The sequence below is a fragment of the Mizuhopecten yessoensis genome, unplaced genomic scaffold (genome assembly GCF_002113885.1).
Source record: "Mizuhopecten yessoensis strain PY_sf001 unplaced genomic scaffold, ASM211388v2 scaffold6727, whole genome shotgun sequence".
In the NCBI taxonomy this organism is placed as follows: Eukaryota; Metazoa; Mollusca; class Bivalvia; order Pectinida; family Pectinidae; genus Mizuhopecten; species Mizuhopecten yessoensis.
Genome location: NW_018406694.1, coordinates 220113 through 246323, shown reverse-complemented (window position 1 = coordinate 246323; position 26211 = coordinate 220113). Strand labels below are relative to the sequence as shown.

The 26211-nt window shown below is 35.8% G+C and overlaps 1 protein-coding gene and 1 long non-coding RNA gene across 4 annotated transcripts in view; one reads left to right on the top strand and one right to left on the bottom strand.

The window, feature by feature from the left end:
- Positions 1 to 10175: 10175 nt before the first annotated feature.
- The window catches only part of LOC110452575 (tubby-related protein 3-like), a 74691-nt gene continuing 58655 nt past the window's right edge, over positions 10176 to 26211 (top strand). The window contains exons 1-2 of one of the 2 annotated variants that reach the window (XM_021501187.1): positions 10176 to 10308; positions 24697 to 24823. The gene's annotated coding sequence lies outside the window, so the exon portion shown is untranslated. Of the gene's footprint in view, positions 10309 to 21831; positions 21925 to 24696; positions 24824 to 26211 lie in introns of those variants that run through there. The other variant, XM_021501189.1, reaches the window with a different exon arrangement.
- The window catches only part of LOC110452576, a 30522-nt gene continuing 17140 nt past the window's right edge, over positions 12830 to 26211 (bottom strand). Inside the window, exons 3-4 of one of the 2 annotated variants that reach the window (XR_002463205.1) lie at positions 21413 to 21541; positions 12830 to 12926 (exon numbers count right to left, since the gene is read on the bottom strand). This is a non-coding gene — a long non-coding RNA (uncharacterized LOC110452576). The remainder of the gene's footprint in view (positions 12927 to 21412; positions 21542 to 26211) is intronic. The other variant, XR_002463204.1, reaches the window with a different exon arrangement.

Genomic DNA, 26211 nt, shown 5'->3' with positions numbered 1-26211 from the left:
TGATGGATAATTTTCTCCCTCAATTTGTAACCTCCAAAATGTGTAACGGTGAATCAAATTCACCGCCCCATCACCATTGTTCCCGTGACGTCATAGCATTGTTTTGTTCGAGGGAATTGAAGAAGAAGAATCTTACCCTAGGAGGTGACTTATAGAATCTTTCCCTACCTTAAGGGTGACAGAGAAATATCCAACCCGAGGGGTGTTGTTTTTTGGTTGTCTTACCCGAGGGTTAGACAACCAAAAACATCACCCCAAGGGTTAGAGATTTCCCTGTTACACCCACAAGGTAGGGGATGGTTATTATTTCTCCCATTCTAATATGTCAGTCACAACTGTACCGATAGTAGTCTAGTTTGTAAACAAAAACACATGTGGAGTATGAATATCGTCATTCACTTTTGTTGACATCACAATTACCGGCGACACATTTTAATGACGTCACAATTGAACACGTTTTAATCGGCACGAGGCTATCTCCCCCTAGGGGGTGACAAGCTCATCTTTCCCGGCTAAGACGGGAGACACACATGTGAAGGATTGAGGGGGGGGGGGGATTCAGAAATTGGTAAAAATGGAGATAACTTTGTGAATGGAGTGAGACAGTTTTGTCTTTTCCTTTTTTAACAAGAAAAAAAAAGAAAACACCTGTGAAGTCTTGGATATTAAAAACAATTATCAGTAACGAGTCATTTAGTAAATACATTAACGTATATAGCTATACAGTTAAGATAGTAGGTATAGCCTGTTGCCAAGTTTAACAGAATTAATCAGGCTTTCATTATGTAAGGTAAATGATACCATGAAGTCAACCAATAGCATTAATATTACCATTGACGCGATTATGAAATATTTGTTTAAGTCCTGTTCAAAAGAAGTGTTCCATAAAAATATGATATTGCGATGCATTTGACAGAATTAAAGTTGTGCGGAAATTGAGCGTTTGAAATTGAAAATATGAAAACAAAAAACCTGCAAAGGTGGAAATCATAACCTTTGCAAAGCTTACATATTAGCAATATTTCCATACAGAGATTATATATTCATACAATCAAAACGAGTTTCAAATGAAGGCGGCAGATCCTATGGGAAAAAACATTTGTAACGTGCCCCTGTGATTGGAAGATACATTACTTGACGGAAGCAGTTAATCAAGCCAGAACGGTCTGTTCAGTCCATTTGCGATATCCCAGTTAACTTGTTAATACCACAAATAATGAGATATCATCTGAACTAATTTAAACTTCTCATTGAAATCTAAGCGAATCAACACAGTATGTGTTGAGCTAGTTAGCGGGTCCATGGGTTATACAGCATNCCCCCCCCAATTTCTTAACTGTTTCACAATTCCCCGTCCGAGAAGTCTCGAGACTTGGATTGGGTGATCACAGAGTCATGACTATGCAGCCAGCAAATGTAACGTGCAGGATGTTTGCCCATGTTTATCCATTGTCTCTTTTTCTCCCTAGTTGTTGCTAGGAGTGCACCTTCGTCACTTTGTCCTTGGTGTACTTTCCTGTAAGCTCTACACTATACGTGTGGCTGGAAAATATTGATGTGGATATATTGGATTGTCAAGCCATATTTCGGTTCAAATTTTGAACGTATGTAACAATTCCTCCATATCTTGTTTTTTATAATGACTGGAAAAATATGATGGCTGTTCTGATTGGTGTTGTGAATTTAATGTTGGAAGCATTGTTGTGATGACTATTTATTGGGGTTTATGGGGGTATCATTAAGTGTTTCGATGACACTAGAGTGCATATTAGAAGGAATGTGTTATGTTGTTAATTTAGGCGAGAATCTACAGAGCTGGGGAAAAATATATTCGGTAAGCACGCTTATCCAATCCATCTTTCTTTGATTTCATCCGTTAAATATTCCCAAGAAGAAACAATAAGATGTTTGATTACACATTATCTTCGCGGCCAATCTCTTTAACGAAAGGGCCGGTTTCCAAAATGGCCCCTTCTCTGATTCAAATTTCCTGTTGGTGGTGCATTGCCCATGCCGTTGTGGTCACAAATCTATAAAGTATAAAGATTTAGGTCACTTGGTTTGTTTTTTATGGCTCCTCAAAGTTGTACCTTTCAGAAGCTGTCTAAGTGTTGATAAAATGTGCATGTTATGTAAAATATTAATGAAAATCTAATCAAATGATGGTCACCGTAAAGAATACATTCATGGCATGATTGTGACAAAAAATCATGTTTCCATCGCGCCATTTGGCTGTTTTATGGAAGAAACAATCTCAAAAATGCCATTTTCGATGATAACATTTTAGACACAAAAACTGTGTTTTTTAGAGAATACACCCTTTTATGGGCGTTGGATGCAAACCAATTTTTATCCTATTAAACAGTACGTAATATGCTATTGATGAGAGGAAAAATCATCAAAATGTAAGTGGTGGAACATTTTCAAATGTTGGGTTGAATTAGCCTATGGTTGAATTGCCGATTTTCGACTTTCTTTAGATAATTAACAAAAAAACGAGAGTATTTGCTCGGTATGTTGAGAATATGTACACAGATATGAAAAAAAGTGAGAGAAACACTTTTTCATAAAAAAAATCCAAGATGGCTACTTCACAAGTCCCCGTGGTTGAAGACATTGGCTGACAAATAGACAGAACAACAAACAAAACGTGTTCCTTATGATTTTGGTTGGTTTTCGCATTTACGGGAGTGTTCATAGCTACGGGCGATTGTATAATACCTATATTTATAAGTTTGGTTAGTCACATGGTAACGGGGATCTTTCATATCGAGCCCCAAACATACTTTCGACATATGCACTCCGTTGCCGCATGGAAAACTATTTCAAGTTTTGTCGGAATTTCTTTACCTGTGGTTGTAATGGTCGAGGGTTTTCCAGCGTCCTGTAATACCCAAGGTAGTACAAGATACTGGAGATGTGCGCACACATTCCCATCGTTCTCTCTCCAACTGGGCACTGGCAGTAGTAGTCCTTTATTGGGGCCTCAACATCGGGTGAAACGGTGAACCGTATCCAAACGTTATATTTCGTTTGGCTTTTGTGTCGAGAATGTATTTGACATCGGAGAAGGTCTGGGGAGTGCTGGTAAAGCCACACCTCATAGTCTCCGTCATCACTTAAATGTTCGGCGATGTAACCAGGAGCCAGAGATATCTGATACGTTCCACACGTAATGGTTCTCAAGTAATCAAGATCGAGACGGGGAAACAGTACGGAAGATGCATCCATCTTGACAAACTCGGACCTTGCCCGTCTAGATAGATCCGGATCTGTCTTGACTCTCTGAGCTAAACCATTCGGTGTTGTCAAACGGTCCTTCATACGTTCAGCCATTAGCCTATCTTTGGCATCTCTCTCTGGAGATCTCTGGTAGATCGGTCCTCTAATACCATTCAGACAGGCTGTGACGGTTCGAAGCAAAGCCTCGATGACATTGATAAAGCTGTTAGACACCAATTGCGTTCGGAAGAACGTCCAGTGTTTCAGACGACCATGATAGGATTCCACAATCCACCTCGATTTGGTGATAGTTCTGTCAAGATTTGCTTGGACGTCAGAATGTTGACTTTGACCGGGTTTCAGGTATGACGGCATGCTAGCATTGAGGCCAGAGGCTTCGAGAACTGGTAGGACATCTCTAAAACCTCGGTCAACGACAACGTTGTCGTCTGGTTGTAGCCAAGTAACTAGCTTGTCCATGACTTTTTTTGTAATTGTAGCATCATTTTCGCTGCCAGTGAATGGTCCTACTGTGTCCAGAATGTAGCCATCTGGTAAGGCGATGCTCATGAATTTGAGATAGTTTCTCTTCTTCTGGCCACAGTAGGACATTCTCTGGAGCTTGTGGTCGGAGCTTTTCTGGATATAAATATAGGTGCCATCTAATATGGCAGTGGCTTTATCTCCAAAAAATGCTTCTGAAAAGACAGTATTGTGCCCGAGCAACTGTTCTCTTGTCAAGTGATCCGGACCTAGAAATTGTGGGACTATCGATGTGTCTAATGCCTGTACTATGGAGTGGAAAGTTTTGGACACACTTGACTTGGAAATTCCAAAAAGAGAAGAACACTGACTCCAGGAAATGTCGGTTTTCAGTTTTACCCAGAACAGTAATAGAGCATCGTGTGTAGTCTTGGTATATATACCAGATGAAAGATATGGGGAACAGTGCGAGTGGATTTCGAGGAACTGATCTTTGGACCAACCTGTCCAGGCCATGCATGCCGAGTCATCAAGAGAAGAAAAGCTTATTGTAAACGCAGACTGGTTCTGTGAAAGGACGTGCGACACCTCTAGGAGGTCATTAATGATTTCGGACGATTTTGATGGTAACTGAGATTCCAAGGAACCTCTACCATCAAGGACAACCTCTGTAGACGGATCTAAGTCGTTACCAATAAGGTGAATGGAGCAGACGCGGGATGAGGTGGGACACCACAGTTTGTGTGAATAGATCAGGTGATGTCTTGCACGTTTTGGTAAGACTGATGATTTTGTTCCATTTCTTGCAAAGGTAACAAGACAGAGACAGCATTTTTTGTGTGAAGATGATCCATTCAAAAGATCATGAAGGGTCAGCAACGGCAGGATATGGGACGGGGAGTCGTCTTCTTCCTCTATTTCCTGGTTCTGCTCGGGTTCAGGTTCAGGCTGATTTTTGTTCCGAAGATACTTCATGTAGCACTTCTGGCAAATAAGTGCTTGTTCCTTTGCTGACATCAATCCTTGTTGCACCAGCGTATCTAGGAGCCATTTATATTGTGGACTATTTACATTGCGTGCACTTCTGTTCTTATTGCCACTACGTTTCTTGAAGTATACTTGACACCCTTCTCCAACACATTTACCCTCCATCTTGAAACAATAACGATTGGTTTATGAAGCGTCGATAAAGTAACAAAATAGCAAGCCACCGATGATTGCTGTAAACAGCTAATACTTAGTAGTTTGGTACAATTATGCGAAAATGTGTGATAAATAACGAACAACTAATTACACAAAATAACAAGACAATATAATAAATCACATTCAATACCTCCAAGAAGCGCAGAATTGATTGATTACTTAGAACAAAATAAAGTATTTCATATGGATAATCTATCTATTCGATGTGGCGTGGTCGGCAGGCACAAAGAAAGTGAGACAAGTCAGGGTCCCAACCCTGACAGAGCCACAACGCTTTGGAGATGGGACAATAAAACAAGGAAAGTGAGACAAGAATAGCTAGCGTCGAGTCAATGATTCCGTAAACGTATAGACAAAGACAAGAAGATACGGATAAATGTACAAGGCCACACGATCAGAAAATTCAGAAGAGGACAACTTGAGATAGAACAGTATTCATGTATCAGGGTGTCCTCAGTGTAAATCTTTATATCGATACTGTTTATTTAGTCGTTACACATCATAAAACTGTCATGAAAATATCCGCTCTGATATTCAATATAAAAGTTTGTATATAATAAGCTATATAATAGGGTTTCAGACAAGGTTGTTACTCATTTCCCCTTTTCTTTCAATTTACAACCACATTCAGGCGGCGATATGAGAACGTTCCACCACATGGAATTAGCTGATTTTTGGTACACATATGAAACAAGTAAAGCTCTATCCGATTTTCTGATGGAAATTTGCATCCAAAACTATATAACGGGAGAAAATTGCAATTGTTTTGCATTTTCATCCGAGAAATATTTTTTTTATGTTTTATGAATAAACACGATGTTTTGTAAATATTTATCAAAAGAAATTTATACTATGTTCCGAATTACAATTTCAGGATAACCTTTTATTTACGAACTTATGTCTTTGATGCTGAAATTGACAACTTTAAAAAAATACATTTTCACTGAAATTATGAAATCTGGGTGTCGGAAAGGTGTAAAATTATTCTTCGGAAAAGAAAAAAACAGTAGTTGAGCTAGATAAGAAATTATACGGGGGCAGGCTCCTATGGAGAATTAACATTACTGGAAACAGGCCCTTTACGCGAAAATTCCAAAAAGAAAACTGATTGGCAGTAATGGACTTGATCAGCATCAACATCATCCCATTACTAAGCTCATTGAAAGCTCTAGTTAATTCTATGACGTACTTTTATGGTACATGCGTATGTAATCAACAATTATGCGCTGAACAGGGCCGATTTTAATAATTGATTAACCATATGTATTCCGATATTTCCCTTGGCAGAAAGTAACGGTGATTTATCAAAGTCCGGTGGATTTTAAAACCCCGTGTTGACCACTAGGTGTTATGGCAGGTGTGTAAATACCGCGGACGTGTGGTACCATACTATGTGCATGTCGACGTTACGTAAGCCATTGGTGTTTGTCGGGGGAAGGTTGTTGATCGTGATATACAATATGTGTGAGGCCTGTGTTTACAATTGCTAGTGTTAAAACAAGTGTGTGAAATTATCTTAGAAGAAAAAATTCTAACATACATGTAGCATGCGCCACAATACGCTCATCGAGGGAGACAACAAAAGAGCACGTGTCTAACTTTGCAGGGGTCGGCTGAGAAGTTCACGGGCATTCATTTATTCGCAGTAAATTATGTTTACATTTTCCCATATGAAAGTAAGCTCTTTTATTTATAGATAAGATACAATGTACTAGCCAACAACAACAGATCAGGTTGCACGACATTTTGTAATCGAAAATAATTATTTCAATATTAATTCACATTTTATTGCAAAGATTTTAATTAGTTATTATTCACATACAGGTTGCTGAAAGTATATTTCACAAGTAATTGATTATTTAAATTCAACGAACTTTTTTTAAGAAATGTAACAATATATGTCCATAGCTAAGGATGAAAACAACACACATAAATACTGTAAACGTACCTATTTTAGCGGTAGTCTAATTTTAGCGCGTTTCGTGCTTTAAACATGGCGCTAATCTATGACTGTGCTAATTGCAATTTCTGTACGTAGTTTTTTTAGCATATCTTGTGAGAGCGCCAATTAACGAATGTAATTATTTGTCAAAATTCGTTTTGATTAATACGCTACAAATGTGTGTCCGCTAAAATAAGTACTGTTTCAGTAAATATGTGCATTAGGATGTATAGCACCATTATATTCTTAATTAAAATAAGTTTAAAAAGACAAATAGTCTTTATGGAAAGGTGTTATTACATATACAAATATAAACAGCATTCTTATCACGTAAGTTACATATATAAATTGCCTCTAAAGGCAGGTGGTTATCATGATTATAAGTCACGATAAAAGATTTATAACCCTAACGCCATTTCACATCTGTACAATTATCCATCAACAACGCGAGTCTATCTTGTATACAAAGATCGCATTCGTAAAGTCCAAAGGTGTTCTTTTATTGCAGGTGTAACTACAACTGGGAGATTTTAATGTGTGTGTTTTAATACGGGTACATTTTTTCACAGCACTGTATCTGTATATTTTCTGACAGCTGTCCAGCACTGGATTACATCAGGACTGACCTCTAAGTAAATGACGGATCTAGATCTTTGCTAATCATATGTAGCGTACTTCTACTACTCCTTGTCGATTTCATTACAAGAAAGACAACTCCTCTCACCTACAAGTTTAAACTTATACTTTTCTATAACACGTATCACACGGAATCTTAAGAGTTTTCAACATCAAATACCTAGAACTGTCTTCGTTAATATAGAGCTTAATCACATGTCAGCCAATTATCAAATCGATAGATTATATTGCCAAGAAAGGCGTTAGGAACCGGAGACATGAAGATCCTAAATATTGCAATGGGTGCGGTAGATTTGTTTTGTCATTAACAGCGAGTCCATAATTCTATAGGGGGTTCCTCACAACATGCAGAGGATAACAGCGTGTGTATTATTTTCTCAACCCCCGACTTGCAGGGGTGATGCCAAAATAAAACAACAGTGCGCAGGTACGGTAGTCAAGTGGTAGGGCGCCGAGCTCGTGACCGAAGGGTTGCGGGTTCGAGTCACGGCACGGCACTCTGTTGTATATTTGAGCAAGATACTTTACTCCGCTTGTTCCAGGCTACTCAACTGCAAATGAGTACGTGGTTGGATAGTGCTAGAATTGTTGAATGCTAGTTGTGAACGCCAAAATGGCGGCACCGGCTGTATGCTCCCTAGGGATTTGAGAAAGATATTGGCTTGTCGAAATGCCCTATAACCACGGATAATAATGTGTGAACCGCTTTGAGACGACCTATCGAACTAGGACGTGATAAAGGTGTATATAAGAACCTCGAATTATTATTATTATTACAATAAGAGATGATCATATTGCCGCACCGTTGTTCTTGTCTGCTCCATAAGGCACTCCTTTGTGGTGTCCATATTTCCCTAGAGCGGCTCCTAATGAGGGCGATAGGATTTTTTAATCTCCATCATGTGTTCAATGTAAGCCAATCAGATACAAATGTACACTGTAACTATGGCTACGTTCGTTAGTCGTCGTAACAATAATCAAAAGTATATATGCTTTTTAAACACCACATTTAATATTCAGATGTTATGTTTCCTATTCAAACGCTGTCCTCAAGCCAACATATATATCACAAATTAAATATTGAAAGAAAATAATGTTTTCAGGACGCCAATTCAAAGAAGCCAAAATATGCTTGGTGGGTTGCTTTGCTTTCGCCTTTAAACATCAAGTACAGTACTATTAGACCCTAGATACGAGTCTAAACTTGATATAAAGGATACGCCTTTATAAACATGGAAAAGCACTGGAAAATCGATGTGCTAACGATTGAATGCATGCATACACGAGCATTGATTCCCTCTGACTTTGTTCTAGCGTTTCACCATATGAATAATTATATAATGCCCTAATTAAGAATTTCATGTGTACCATAATGTAATGGCCCAGAATATTCACTTCGATATGATAACATACCACGTGTATGTATGGGAATAGTTATTGTTTATTGGCATTGGTACCAAAGTGTACACACGGAAATATCTATTGTACCAAGATGGTACCGTAGTGTAGGGAATGGTTAGTGTTTAAGGTGGTACGTTTTTAGAACGGAATGGCTACTGTTTAAGATGGTACCTTATTGCTGGGCAATAGTCATTGTACGAAAGTTGAGAACAATAGTTGCCGTTAACGGTAATACTATATAACCTCTGTTTTCGATGGTACAATATAACGTACGGAATTATGAGGGCGCCATAGTGTAAGAAATAGCTACTCTTTAAGATGATATATATCGTATCAAAAGAATGGTGGTGTTTTTTTTTAGGATTTATCGTCCTATTTACAGTCATTTAAGAATGTACCTCCATGTGTGTTGTGCAAGGGTGCATGTGTGTAAGTGTGCTGGAGGGTATGTTAGTGTAATAGCCTCCTTGTAATAGTGCGGTTGGTTGGACTGACGAAGTCGGTATTCGGCGACGTGAGGGGGTAAGTTGCCACTTACCAGGCCCTCGGAGATTCTAAAGTCCTGCCCATCCAGGTCACGCCCTGAGGTCGGACAACTCCTCAGATGTGGACAGGCTGTCACAGCTACTGCGGTCCACGGAACAACGTCCTAAGTGTAGTCCTCGCTGTCCTCTTATGTGATAGCGCGGATCCGATGCCGACTTTAAAATGCTTGGCAAATCTCTATTTTTTATTTATTTAGTTTTCATTATTTTTTGAAATTCATTAATTACATAACAATTTATCACAGGGGCTCAGTTAATAATAAACTTATACACACCAGTAAATAACAGCAACACTTTTTAATCGGTGTTTAAGTACACATTCTAAAACCTTATAAAAAATGAGGTTACCTAGAATCTATGGGTACTTTTTTTTATACCTCGGTATCCTCAATTAACACCAGATAAAAAGTGTTAATGTTATTTACTGGTGTGTATAAGTTTATTATTAACTGAAAGTATCCCGAAACTGAGCCCCTGTGAATAAAAACATTATTCCTCGGCCCTTTGAAGTTTGATATTATTTGAAAAATAATTATAATATCTCCCAGTCCCGTCATTTACTTGTTGTATTTAATCGATTGTCATTGAATAGGAAATAGGTACTTATTTGTATGTGTGAAGATAAATACTTCCATACTTTAATTGATTCGGTGTAAATCTATACGTTTTACATTAACTGTAAATTAAACGTTTTCTTTTTGTTTGCTACCTTTGCTGTAACGGGAGTGTGCTCCCTTTGGCAAGCATTATTTTCAACCAATCAGATTCCGAGTACTTTGACAGCTCGAAGCTGTCATCTTCCAAATATTTCGGTAGAAATCAGAGTGAAGAAAGCACTCAAATTTGTTTATCGGAGCAGTTGATTACAAATCTAAGGTAAGTATGTATGTAATAACAGGAGAGAAATTATAACACATATCGCCGTCTGTTCGGCTTGTTTATGCACAGTGAAAATCGTTTTTATACCGCTGAAATGAGGTGTCGAACGTAACCAGCGGCACGATGTCAATGTAAACAAATACTCGTAATTAAGCATGCTTACATTGGTGACATATTATTGTTCTAAAATCAAATCGTATTGTGCTCTAACAGTATTCTAAACTAGCCAGAGATAAAGAAAGAACTTTATTTTACATGTAGACACAGAATTATCCAAACTGTTACCTTTCAATACTATGTCGTATTACAGGCGTGTATGGTATTTTTGTTTGGAAATTCGTCTTTGAACATGTTCAGGCACCTTGACCTGACCTGGGCTGACTGCCTGTTAGAGCAGTAAATAGGAAGATCTGTACAATAACTCAATTCTTCAATACATGTACGTGTCATTGTAGCCAAAATACAATGCTATATTTGTTTTATTGGTTAATTGATATAGCGTGATAACATTATATATGCACAATAATACAATACACATACGTTTTGTACAGTACAGTACACCTCATAACGTTATATTACTGAAACCTATCACGGTGATTTTTTTACCTAAATTTTACAACAGCCTGTTCCTTCATGAACTGGGAAAATGTAGCATTATTTTTACAGAAATTATGAAGATATCAACAGTCTCAAACAACGTTTTCACTATATATAATTTTAATAAAGGCAGGAATTGCCAACAACAGTAATACATGTATGTATATTTAGCTTTTTAAATATGAATGTATAAAGAAAATACAAAGGTAAATTTGTAGGCAGTACCCAAATCGCATCAGTACCCATATCGGATCACTTTTTGCAAAAATACTTATAAATCTATAAATATGTCAACAAATCAGTTATAACAATGATGTTGCCTTAGAATAGATAGCAATGCACCATTTTTTGTTTACAGATGATTAGTTTTTAAGTCCAAACAGCACCAGAAAACGTAATTAAAAATCAAATGTCAGTGTTTTGATTACATTTCTAAAAAATGGTGAGTGCAAGGACTATGCATTCTGTTTTGGACTACAGGAATAAATTCACACTATAGAAATACGTTTTGTCATATAAATTCTAAAGGTGATCATAAAATGTTAATATGCTGACAAGATATTATTCATTTGAAGTATACGATAATGCAAAATTCAAGCCTTGATCCGATTTGGGTCCTGACATTCGCAAAAACGGGAAATGCTGATTGGTGACTTCAGAGCGTTCTATAGATATCTCAAGTGAGCCCTGGGTGCTAATTTTGTTTGTAAGAACACTCATCGATATTCTTCTTTTGTTAAAATCGTACATGAATATAATTCCTCTTCAGATCTTTCAATGAATGGATAAAATGATGGTATGGTGATCCAATTTTGGTACTGTCACCTTACACTTCAGTAGTTTGCAAACATCTGTAATTATTAAAAGAGTATAATTAATTCACTTGTAGAACTTATTTTAATTTACCATCACATCATATACTGCTGATCGTTTGTTGCAGATTATATTTTTTTTGCATATGGGACAATTCTATTTCAGTTGTGAGGAAATAAATGGTACAAATATTGGATAAGCTTTAAGTTAGCTTTTTAAGTCCTTGGGTATGATGCTGAAACAATTATCAAGTTTAATCTTTGAACTGTTTTGAGCAAAACTTGACAGCAGTAACCTGACAAGTAATATAATGTAAATTTTTACGTGGACATGTGCAGTGAATGATTATAGATCTAGATCTATGACTATCTGAATGTAAGTACCAAACTGGTATTGGATATAATGTTGTGAACAGTAATTTTAACTTGTGCATCATGGTAACTGGTGTTGATACAGTTACCAGACCTCTGAAAAATTCCCAATTGGGAAATCTAAAAGAAATACATGCATAAATTTGAATAAATTCCTCCTAATTGGCTGAGTTATCAAAAGGCAGTATATGTAGGAAGGAGAGAATGCCCATGTTGTCTTGAAGATAGGCATGAAAAAAAGTTTCAGAATTTAATTGCATGCATTCAAAGTTGGTATAATTATTGTCAAGACTTCCCAAAATATCTACATATACTATATGCTGATGATTTTCCCCAATTTCATTTAAAGGTCAGTTTCCAAAAAACGCCATGATAAACCCCTGTATAGATAAAGAGTATTTGCCGAATAGCATGCACAAAAGACAAACAAAATACCCGTCAGACAGTATATAGAGCCAGAGGTATAAAGTCCAGTAGCCTCAAAATTCATCATATTGGTAAAGATTATTAGAAAACACAACATACTCACTGTATAGGTCTAGTATTATCATTATGAATTTGCTCGGACTTCATATCCTAAGCTATGATATATCAAAGGCACATTATATCTTGCTGCTTGTAGTTGTTGTATTCCGTCTTTGCGTATTGCAGAGTTATCTTCTCTTGAGAGCAGGTATTGATTGTTACGTCAGTAACGTCATCAATTTTTGAGAAAACGACGACGTAATTTTCTCACACAAACCAATGACGTAACAATCAATACCTGCTCTCAAGAGAAGATAACTCTGCACTGCGCAAAGACGGAATAAGTCATTCTTCACCTTCACCAGACATCTGAAAAAGAAACAAAGATTTTTTCTGTTATTTAACAATCAGTCACAATAATGTTCTTGATAACCAATTCCCTAATCACAGGTACCTGGCTCATATGTTGTTTATTTGCTGATGTGGCAAAGTGCCAATAAGAATTCAAGCACATACTACAAGCATAGACTTAATGTAGGTTTTTGTTGTGTTGGTGGGGGCAGGCAAGCAGAATGGATGAAATCAGAGTTTGCAATTTGTTCTTAAGAAAAGAGATAATTCTAATTTTCTCAAAAAATATAGGGAAAATCAAGATAACAGGCTAGGGCTTGTATACAACGGTACAGACATTTTAAGGGTTATTAGTATTAAATCATAGTTGGGATTCATTTCTGGTAAAATGCTACCTGATAAATGTAATAGTCACTAATACTATAATCTTGATTATGTTATATTTGTACAGCTGAAAAGTCCTAGAAGTGTGTATAAATTGTGTAAATGTTTTTGTAAATACATTGTACAGTATTCTAAAATTTCTATATTTTGGAAATACTAAAGTGCACAAATTAAAACACCACAGAAACAACTTTTACACATATTGTCAACTTGCTAGTTTCTGTTTCTAAATTAGTATCCTAGAAATATTCACTTTACCCATGTACAATACATGTAGAAGTGTTCCACAGTGCTGATTAATACTATAGCATGTGCATGCACTGTACAAGGCTTTGGATATGGAGGTGGTATATAATTTCAGGGGCGACTAATTTTATGTCTCGTGTATTGAGTATACGTGTTCAATTCCAAGGCTCGGCTACCAACCCTAATACTTATGGAGAAAACTTCACAAAGCCTAGGCCTAGGCTCATTATTGAGTGAGACTGCATCAGATACGTACACAGCCTGTGAGAATCTGCTCAGCGTGATTAAGCAGTGACCAAAGAGGATCTGCAAGCGTCATTGTTATGACAGTTACACTCAATGGTATTAATCCTTCATTAACATTTGTATCAGCTCGCACTGTTAGATTGACTGTTTCATCATACTCTGAACTGGGTAATTATCTGTACTTAAATATACACACAAACTCGTGATCACAGATTTAGATTTTATAACACTATAGGGATAGTAATATTAAAATGGATGAGAGTTGTGCCCTTGGGATAGAGGTTGCTGAAGTTGGTATACAGCTATACAGACAATCATTTCTCTCTGATTGATCCTGTATGTCAACACATCCATACCATCTGTAATACCCACCCCATTTACTTCTGAGTGTCACACATCACACAGCTTCCAGCATCGGTTACAGCAGAGTTGAATCCCAAGATCACTGAACAGTCAGATCAATGATATCAGGCTGTATGTAGTTGTCCATTACTGACAATGATAACATCTCTATAGTACAGACCCGCAGTGTATAGACTGATATCATTAATAGTTCTGATGTAGGTAGTGGTCTTTATAGACAGATAGTACAGACCTACAGCGTAGAGACTGATATCATTAATAGTTCTGATGTAGGAAGTGGTCTTTATAGACAGATAGTACAGACCTACAGCGTAGAGACTGATATCATTAATAGTTCTGATGTAGGAGGTGGTCTTTATAGACAGATAGTACAGACCTACAGCATAGAGACTGATATCATTAATAGTTCTGATGTAGGAGGTGGTCTTTATAGACAGATAGTACAGACCTACAGCATAGAGACTGATATCATTAATAGTTCTGATGTAGGAACTGGTCTTTATAGACAGATAGTACAGACCTACAGTGTAGAGACTGATATAATTAATAGTTCTGATGAAGGTAGTGGTCTTTATAAACAGATAGTACAGACCCACAGGGTAGAGACTGATATAATTAATAGTTCTGATGTAGGTAGTGGTCTTTATAGACAGATAGTACAGACCTACAGCTAGAGACTGATATGATTAAGGTAGCAGAATACAGTAGAAATGGCCCGACTCTGATAAACAAGGCACATGTCGAGGAAATGTAAACACAGCGGTTTTACCCTACACAACACATGTATACATGTATATATATTTGTAAACTGCATTACATTTACAATACATATAAAGCACTGAGAAGTGTATAAACCTCTTTTTTCTATGTATGTCACTTGTGTGAAAACCATGGTTACCACATCAAAAATTACCAAAAAATGCCAAAAAATGCTATTTTTAACCCAAAATTTGACCCCCGCAAGTAGTAATTTTTTTCCTAAGCTCTGTCTGAAATTAAAGATTACCTACCTGGTTGCAGAATTATCTGGGTCGCAGTAAAATTGTAGAACTTGATTTTTTGCAATTTTGCGTCGTGTGCTGTTGTCAAAATTTTACCTCCTGTAAAGCTAGCTTTTCATGTGTACGCACCCTTTCGTATTATGGCCAAAATTTTATTCTCGAACCAAAGAAATCTTCTTTCTTTTTTACAAATGTGAAGCTCACATAGCCCACTTCATCATGCTTATACCAATTTTAGTACAGTTTTATTTTTATATTTTTTTTACATATCATTATACAGGGGTTAGCCATTTAACAAAAATATCACCCATGGCCACAACCCTCTACTGTACTCTGCTACCTTATACATCACTTTTTTTTCCCCAAAATTTAATCAAAACCTTTTAAATGTCTGGAAAATGCGACAATGAACACAATGATGTATCCGTTTCCTTTCTCACTTTAATAGTGACCGAGTAATATGAATTCTCCTGAAAAGTGTATTTACCAATTCTGCTCTCAAACTACCAACAAAGGGAGGTAATCTGAAAAATGAAAACTTGAATAGGTTTGTAGTTTTCATGAATAAAATTTCTTTTTGGGTGAAATATGATGCCTTGAGATCATGTGCATGTAGAAAACAAACAGTACAGTGATACTATGATGTTACTGTCTTGTTTGATGACGTCATAGTAACTGTGATGTCATCATAACTATGACGTCATCAATGGGCATCTATGACATCATCGAGGATCACTGATATCAAAATATTGAACACTAGGAAACCCATCTCAACAACAAACTAGCAACAGACACACTTCCCGTAACCGATGAACAGCACAGAAATGTAAGATATTCTGAGAAATCAGACAAGTGCCACCATAGCAACCGTTATTTACTTTCCTCGCCTAGAATTGACAGTGACCCTCAGAAATTGTTCATTTAACATATTTCGCTAGAAAAAAAAGATTTTCTTCAGCTGTAATTATGGAAATAAAATTTATTGACATTACTGACTTTGCTTATTTCATCTGTATGCTGAATCAAGTGGAAAAAAACATCTAAAATAGTGTAATTAAAATGAAAACAGATATTTTACCCATTTTTACCCATTTTCAATAAATACAACTTTATGTATTAGTAACCATGGCTACCGGGTGCTGAACTGAGTGAAACAGACTGAAATCTAGTATGAATGCATCAGGAGATAGCCTGTGAACTATTTGATGTTTGGTATCAACTTTACCAATAACATAATTGACACATATGTGATGAATTGCAGAATTTCACAAGTGCCTGTGAAAGCGCGAGTTACCTCTCTTTATACATCCACAGGTAACAGGCTAATGACCTATATATAGACCTATCTATGTAACGGGTTTTTTGGCGTTTTTGAGTAGTTTTAAGTATTAATGAATGAAAGTGAAGCTGAATCAAGCATAAAAAGGGATTTTTTCAGAAAAAATCAAGTTCTATGTGTATATGGTAGCAGAATACAGTAGAAATGGCCCGACTCTGATAAACAAGGCACATGTCGAGGAAATGTAAACACAGCGGTTTTACCCTACACAACACATGTATACATGTATATATATTTGTAAACTGCATTACATTTACAATACATATAAAGCACTGAGAAGTGTATAAACCTCTTTTTTCTATGTATGTCACTTGTGTGAAAACCATGGTTACCACATCAAAAATTACCAAAAAATGCCAAAAAATGCTATTTTTAACCCAAAATTTGACCCCCGCAAGTAGTAATTTTTTTCCTAAGCTCTGTCTGAAATTAAAGATTACCTACCTGGTTGCAGAATTATCTGGGTCGCAGTAAAATTGTAGAACTTGATTTTTTGCAATTTTGCGTCGTGTGCTGTTGTCAAAATTTTACCTCCTGTAAAGCTAGCTTTTCATGTGTACGCACCCTTTCGTATTATGGCCAAAATTTTATTCTCGAACCAAAGAAATCTTCTTTCTTTTTTACAAATGTGAAGCTCACATAGCCCACTTCATCATGCTTATACCAATTTTAGTACAGTTTTATTTTTATATTTTTTTTACATATCATTATACAGGGGTTAGCCATTTAACAAAAATATCACCCATGGCCACAACCCTCTACTGTACTCTGCTACCTTATACATCACTTTTTTTTCCCCAAAATTTAATCAAAACCTTTTAAATGTCTGGAAAATGCGACAATGAACACAATGATGTATCCGTTTCCTTTCTCACTTTAATAGTGACCGAGTAATATGAATTCTCCTGAAAAGTGTATTTACCAATTCTGCTCTCAAACTACCAACAAAGGGAGGTAATCTGAAAAATGAAAACTTGAATAGGTTTGTAGTTTTCATGAATAAAATTTCTTTTTGGGTGAAATATGATGCCTTGAGATCATGTGCATGTAGAAAACAAACAGTACAGTGATACTATGATGTTACTGTCTTGTTTGATGACGTCATAGTAACTGTGATGTCATCATAACTATGACGTCATCAATGGGCATCTATGACATCATCGAGGATCACTGATATCAAAATATTGAACACTAGGAAACCCATCTCAACAACAAACTAGCAACAGACACACTTCCCGTAACCGATGAACAGCACAGAAATGTAAGATATTCTGAGAAATCAGACAAGTGCCACCATAGCAACCGTTATTTACTTTCCTCGCCTAGAATTGACAGTGACCCTCAGAAATTGTTCATTTAACATATTTCGCTAGAAAAAAAAGATTTTCTTCAGCTGTAATTATGGAAATAAAATTTATTGACATTACTGACTTTGCTTATTTCATCTGTATGCTGAATCAAGTGGAAAAAAACATCTAAAATAGTGTAATTAAAATGAAAACAGATATTTTACCCATTTTTACCCATTTTCAATAAATACAACTTTATGTATTAGTAACCATGGCTACCGGGTGCTGAACTGAGTGAAACAGACTGAAATCTAGTATGAATGCATCAGGAGATAGCCTGTGAACTATTTGATGTTTGGTATCAACTTTACCAATAACATAATTGACACATATGTGATGAATNTAATAGTTCTGATGTAGGTAGTGGTCTTTATAGACAGATAGTACAAACCCACGGCGTAGAGACTGATATAATTAATAGGTCTGATGTAGGTAGTGGTCTTTATAGACAGATAGTTCAGACCTACAGTGTAGAGACTGATATAATTAATAGTTCTGATGTAGGTAGTGGTCTTTATAGACAGATAGTACAAACCCACAGCGTGGGGACTGATATAGTTAATAGTTCTGATATAGGTAGTGGTCTTTATAGACAGATAGTACAGACCTTCAGTGTATAGACTGATATAATTAAAAGTTCTGATGTAGGTAGTGGTCTTTATAGACAGATAGTACAGACCTATAGGTAGTGGCCCTTATAGACAGATAGTACAAACCCACAGCGTAGAGCCTGATATGATTAATAGTCCTGATGTAGGTAGTGGTCTTTCTAGACAGTACAGACCTACAGTGTATAGACTGATATAATTAAAAGTTGTGATGTAGGTAGTGGTCTTTACAGACAGATAGTACAGACCTTCAGTGTATAGACTGATATAATTAAAAGTTGTGATGTAGGTAGTGGTCTTTACAGACAGATAGTACAGACCCACAGTGTAGGGACTGATATAATTAATAGTTCTGATGTAGGTAGTGGTCTATATAGACAGACAGTACAAACCCACAGCGTAGAGCCTGATATGATTAATAGTTCTGATGTAGGGAGTGGTCTATATAGACAGACAGTACAAACCCACAGCGTAGAGACCGATATGATTAATAGTTCTAATGTAGGTAGTGGTCTTTATAAACAGATAGTACAGACCTACAGTGTATAGACTGATATAATTAAAAGTTCTGATGTAGGTAGTGTCTATATAGACAGATAGTACAGACCTACAGGTAGTGGCCTTTATAGGCAGATAGTACAAACCCTCAGTGTAGAGACTGATATGATTAATAGTCCTGATGTAGGTAGTGGTCTTTATAGACATATAGTACAGTCCTTCAGTGTATAGGCTGATATAATTAAAAGTTGTGATGTAGGTAGTGGTCTATATTGACAGATAGTACAAACCCACAGTGTAGAGACTGATATAATTAATAGTTCTGATGTAGGTAGTGGTCTATATAGACAGATAGTACAAACCCNTAGAGACTGATATGATTAATAGTTCTGATGTAGGTAGTGGTCTTTATAGACAGATAGTACAGACCCACAGTGTAGAGACTGATATGATTAATAGTTCTAATGTAGGTAGTGGTCTTTATAGACAGATAGTACAGACCCACAGTGTAGAGACTGATATAATTAATAGTTCTGATGTAGGTAGTAGTCTTTATAGACAGATAGTACAGACCTACAGTGTAGAGACTGATATGATTAATAGTTCTAATGTAGGTTGTGGTCTTTATAGACAGATAGTACAAACCTACAATGTATAGACTGATAGGTAGTGGTCTTTATAGACAGATACTACATTAAATCAAATGAAACATGTAATGGTTCAGACTTCCAAAATGGTTTCTCACATGTGATCAGTTAGTAAATATGTATTATCAGTTCATATAGTCGTGTTATATTGGATGTTTTGGTCATATTGAAATAAGCCAGAGTATGCATTAACAGTAAAAATATCTTTGAGGGTAATAAATAGATTCTGCTTAAAAGAAGTTAACTCAAAATTCAGGTACTTAATATACATTAGTAGTAAATATATATATAGGGATGTTTAAAATGAACCACAGGTCTTAATGATTGTCAGATTCATTGATTGCTTTCAGCTAGGTCAAGGTCAGGTTTGGTAATGTAGGTGTTTTAAAATAAAGGTATATAATGATATTTCAATTAAACAGTCCAAAAAAAGTTTTGTGACATAGAAACGTCTATGTGACTATATATAGCTAGCTATGCATATAAGTTAGTAACAGAATGAATTGATCAATAAAGGTGAAATGATTCTGTGTCCTACAAACATCAGATATGAATAAAAACACAAATCTTCAGAGACCTTGGAGAATTCATTGATGTGAGAATATAAATATCTATTGGCAGTATATATATACTGCATGCCAGAATTTACTGTCAGGTATAGAAAATAAAAGCAGGAATATGGTTTTGAATTGTAAAATATCACATGAATATTCTGACATGATTCGATTTACAGATACAGTCATACCAAAGGTTTAAAGCCAGTATTACAGTAAGTTTCGAAGACAACTCAGTATTTGTGATCTGAGCCTCAGAATCGGGTTGCATCAGTTGCCAGACTGCAGTAGGATAACAGAATTATCTGGAAGTAGTTGGCAGGATTTAGAACCATTCACTCTACCGGGTACCATATGGCCAGTATACAGGCTTTTCATGAGCTTAACATCACAATGAAGGTTACAATGCCAACTGTGATAGCCTTATAACTCATTCATCCCTGAAATTTAATAATGAACTCTTCTAACCTTTGAATTGGAAAAGTTTAAATGTGTCTTCAGGGGTGAATGAGTTAACAGGGAAACATTGACTGTTATAGTTCTGTATACATTGTAGGTTATTTTGTTATCTTTGAGAATTGAAATTGATACTTTGAAATTAATGAAATATATATATAACAAACTGTACAAAATATACATGTACAATGTACAAGAGATTAATGAAGATATTTTAATTTACATGCTTTCCTTCTGTCCAGATCTGAGGCTATGTTGTTACAAATCTTCTAAAAGAAATACTACCTGGTATCTGTATTTAAATGTATTTATTTGGAGTATGTCATTCTGTATTCTGAAGCCATATGACATGTTATACATTTTCAGGGACAAACATTTTTTTTGGGAGATTTTTAACTTTTTATTATTTAGGCGAAATTTTGTAAAAAAGGGGTAAATTTTACCAGCTTCAAGGAGAATTGAATGAGAATTTATGGAGAAACTGGGAAAAAAAATCTTCATGAAAATTATATACCATATATAGCATAAATGGTGAAGAATTTGGGATGGATTTGATGTTCCTGTAAAATTCATGTCCAACTTTTTATAACTTTCATCTCTGAAATACAAATTTAAGATTGATCTTAAAGAGGTGTTCATTAATATGCTACATGTACCTGAATTATGGTAAAATTATACCAATATCACTACGGCCATATCAGTAATCTGTTGAATCGGATCAAGATACGGTGATAACTTACAGTGCTTAATAGTATTACTGTATGATTATTAACTGACAATATCTCCATATATAGACGTCCATCAGATAATTACCTTTATACATACAGTAGGCTCCATAGCACTTATATCACCCAGGAATTTGACTCTGGTGCCCATAATCTAGCCATAATCGTTCCTGTATCTATGTTGGTAGGAATGATACATCATGTCGGTCGGACAGTACTGTAAAATAGGACAATATACACATTTGTATTTTCTACTTGGAGGTTTAAACTGAATGCAAATTTAAATGTATCTACAGTTAAAGTTTTCGTTTAAATTTCATGTAAATTTAACTGACTGTACTTATATGCATGGGAGTGACCTTTTGAAGTTCGATGTGCCTACATAATGTCAAAACAACTTTAAATTCTGCGCCACTTGAGAGCCAATTTAGAGGTTTATGACTAATCTGGTCACACCCCTTTCTATGTACTACGGATCGGACCGAATACTGTACAACTTATGTAATGCATCAATATAGCGTTCAGGAGTGTTAATGTGGTACAGAAAACAAAACTTGGATGGATTTAGTAATTTGTTTTAAAAAAGGAAATGACAAAATGGTAAGTTTTCAAACTATGAATCGGTTTTAGTAAATAAATACCAAAACTACAAAATGCATATCATTCTAATATGGATGGTTATTGTAAAATGTTAGTATTTAATTTAACTTACATGATGTATTTCTGGTGTGTAATTGATATAGTCTTTTTAAAAATAGCTTTGAATATATAGTTTCCTAAGAGACATTTCCTTTCCACCTGGTCATTAGCCCTTTCACCCCTAGTTAGGTAACTTTATAGACTTTACCACAGATTTATCTGGATGAGTCCATTATGGTCTATAGTGGTTAAAGGGTTAGATAACATATCTGGGGTTTTATAATTATTAAACACTAGAAGATTTATGCAAAATTCCTTCTTAGTTGGCTGTTGATTATCTATATGATATGACTAAAATGTAGCATTAATTAAGAAATTAAAACTTCTCAATGAAGTTTCAGGATGTAATTTTCTACCTGTTTAAATTTGTACATTGTACAAATACGTACATTGCTCAAGGGACTTTATTTCTCAACTGATTATTATACAAGTATTGAGTATTAAAATAATTCAAACAAGTTCATATTTAAGGCTGCTGCCCTCGTCAAGGTTCAGGCCTTTTGTAATATGTTACTACTTTTTGAGAGAAATGAGATTGAAAATCATGCAAATTCATTTTTCAACAGAATTCAACTTTCAAGTACCATATGACAAAACCATGAAGTTGAGTTAATTTACATTTCAATATGCTGCATTCAATTAAACCCCTGGTCACTTACATTTGAAAGTTTATGTAATTTCATCAAAGTGTTACAGCACAGGGACCTGAGAATTTGTTACAGCTATATTTGGACCTAAACTAAGGTGTTCAGATTAATTTTATGTAATGTTTTAGGGGTTTATATCGACTTCGGTAAAAATGACACCCCCAATTATCATATATCTGAGAAGGGAGGAAAGCTCTCAATGTCGATATGTCGACCCCACCTAACTTTCTTGCATCAAAAACAACATTTCTAGTTGATCTAGGGAATAAAGATAAGTACCGTTGGAAAGATGCCTTTATCTGATGGATATTTTTTCTTTTAAAAACCTCCTACATGTATATGCACGTAAAATGTATTCTCCTTCTGCGGACATGAACTCTTGTTTCCTCCAAAAACACACACATTTCAGAATTTCAAAGTTATTCGCAGTCAGCCTGACAGTTTTTTGATACTTGTATTGTGTTAGAGCTGTCAGACACGACTACATTTGTATATGTCTATATATAGCTACTGATAACAAATTTTCAAACATAGAAACAAAACAAAACAAAAGCCACTGGTTGTTGTACCCACTTGTCCCCCTTACCAAGGCCCTGCCCTCGACTCGCTCCTAAATGAATCCCCTCTGAATAAGGGCCAGCTTTGCCCATGGTTGTCAATTGTAACAGAGCACTGTGGTTTATAAGATAAAACTATGAGTTTGACATCATCCAATCAAGTCACATGTTTTATTTCTTTGGCCATCATTAACGTAGAATATTGAAATAAAGAAACATTGATTTGCGGACATTCTTCAATAGCTAATAATAATCTTCTTTTGCGTCACTGAATGAACATGTGACAAAACAAATTCTGCAAGCTCTGTTCAGAGGTCTGCGCGGGACTTATTGTGCTATCCACTGCACCACCCGACCACCCTTACTTAAAATCTTCATTAAATGCAATATCTTTATATATAGCAGTCATTTTATAAAGATTCAGGAAAAATATTTTCCTTTCTTTAATGTAATCATGCTTCCATTTTCTGATTTTTAATCTGTACAATAACATCATTCACATGTACTAAATTGATTTGAACAAGTAGTGCAACAAATACATGTATGTATAAGGAGAGATCTGAAAACTAAAAGACATTTGTTTAACATGGTCATGTCAGTTTGTGTGGCATATTATAATTATACACTCTTTAAAATTCTGCTAGGTTGGTTGCAATTCCAGAAATACACAGACATGCTTGGCAGTCATTTTAATCATGTTAATCTGTTAATAGCACAGGAATTAAAGGGCAATAAAAAGCTGAATGAGTCATGTCACTAACTCAATTTCACAACACTGAATAATGGAAAGTGAAACAGAAATTCATGCATCACTTTGCCTATCCATAGTAACAAAGATACAGTAAACAATTTATTTTCGTTATCATATATGTATGTGGTACCTCGCACTGTTCGGGTTATGGGTGCCTGCTTTTGTCATTTATATTGAGTTTCATTTGTTGGCATTTGATAAGGTGTATATATATATATAGAGAGAGACATGCTGTTATCTCCTATATATTGGAAATGAAAGCTGAAAATGGGGCTGGCTTTTACCACTATCTCCAATACAACAACAGTACATTCCATTATAACAGACCTGACTTGTTCCTATAATAAAACTAACTTTATATCTCTTACACGACAGAAGTAACTGGTGTGTGACACTCGCACTGGTAAATATAAGTTATACAATCAAGGAGCTCCAGGGAGTACAGAGAAATGTGAACATACTCTCTTCTTGTCAATTTATGTTACATATGTTTCAGTTTTTAATAGGGCAGATTTAGAAAGAAATTTGAACTTTTAAATGTCTGTACACCAGTCAATAGATTACAGACCTGTATTTGTCATACAGTGTCTGTATCACAATCTTGCTATGATTCATGTGTTTTGTTAGTAACACATGGAATGCCTCAGGATGCAGGGAGAGGTATGTTACATGTTAAACATTAAGTCAATTAACACTATTTCATTTATTGTACTTTTAGGAGCAACATATGTTTTAAAACCTGAGGAAAATAGGCAGCATTCCTCACACCAGCAGTAGAGTCAAAGGGCAGACAACCCAGTGGTCTGGTTGATATTACCTCCCCTACTATAATATACAGCAAACTCGTGAGTACCTGGTATTTGCTTTTTATATTCATCTTCTTTTATACATTTTAATAAAGATTAAAGATAACAATGATATCAATAATATTTAATAATCACTGATACGGAGATCCTTGTGTCAAAAATACACTATTTATTTTACAACAATTATGAAACAAGTTATGTCAACTTTCATTCATCACGCTTGTTGGCCCGGGTGGTAGCGTGAGAGGGTCTTAGTGGGAGGAAACTGGAGCACCCAGAGAAAACCCACGTGGTCGGGCAGGTGACCCAATACCTTTTTACGTCCTATCGGGGAATCAAACCCTGGCTGCCTCGGTGAAAGGCAAGTGTGCTATCCACTGCACTACCCAACCACCTTGTGTTCATGGTGATGAACTTATAAAATGTATACGCAACAAAAACTGCATGCCTAATATTTGGGGGGAGACAATTGAAACCATCAAGGTCACAGTACTTAAAAATAGATAGAAATTCTAGGAAAATGTTGCTTTCTGGAATGCAATGGTTAAACACAATGCAAATCCATATTTAAACCAAACTAAGATGGATGTTGCTACTTTGGAAGAAATTAAGATCACACGGATATGGTTATATTTTCTAGCCTTATATTTGGGCAAATGTCTAAAAACCAGGAGATTATATTGGAAACATATAACTATGTACATTTCAGTTCTACTGAATTTTCCACCATTTTGTTGCCCTAATGGGGATGCTACTAGATCAAGTAAGGTATTAGAGAATTAAAAAAACTTGACTAACACCAAATTCCCCATTCTTGTCGCAGTGACATGTATGAAGCAGTCTTTTGATTTAATAGCACACCAATATTAAATCATAACTTGAGTAACAGATATAAAGTGCTATTAATACCTTATAGAGCAGTCGATTAACCCTCACAGAGAACCATTAAATACACTGTAGATATTCCTTATGGGCTGCTGTTTTCCAATTAATAGTAGTAAATGTTGCCAGGGTAACAAGATATTGATCACAGGAGATTTTGGCCAATGTTTTTGGAATCAATCTCCTTGTCTAAACATTTGTTGGAGGCCAACCAGTCGGCTGTTGTTGTTCCCCTATTACATGTTACTGGCCACATGTGGTAAACCCATGTCATCAGTGTATATACGGTGTGCTGGAGCATATCTGTGTGTAGGATGATGATACTGTAAGGGCTTCATGCATTATAGCTGTAAATATGACGTAATCTAACAGTAGATTGTTTAAAAAGCTATTTTAAGGTGTCATTGTATAGTATTAGAACCAGCAACAGGCTATCCCCTAAAAAGAATCCTTCATCGAGATATACTCGTTGATAAACAGGAAGTCATTGCAAGCATCACCATATTTGGGCGTTTACATTCCAGACATCAACTCTGTAACATCGG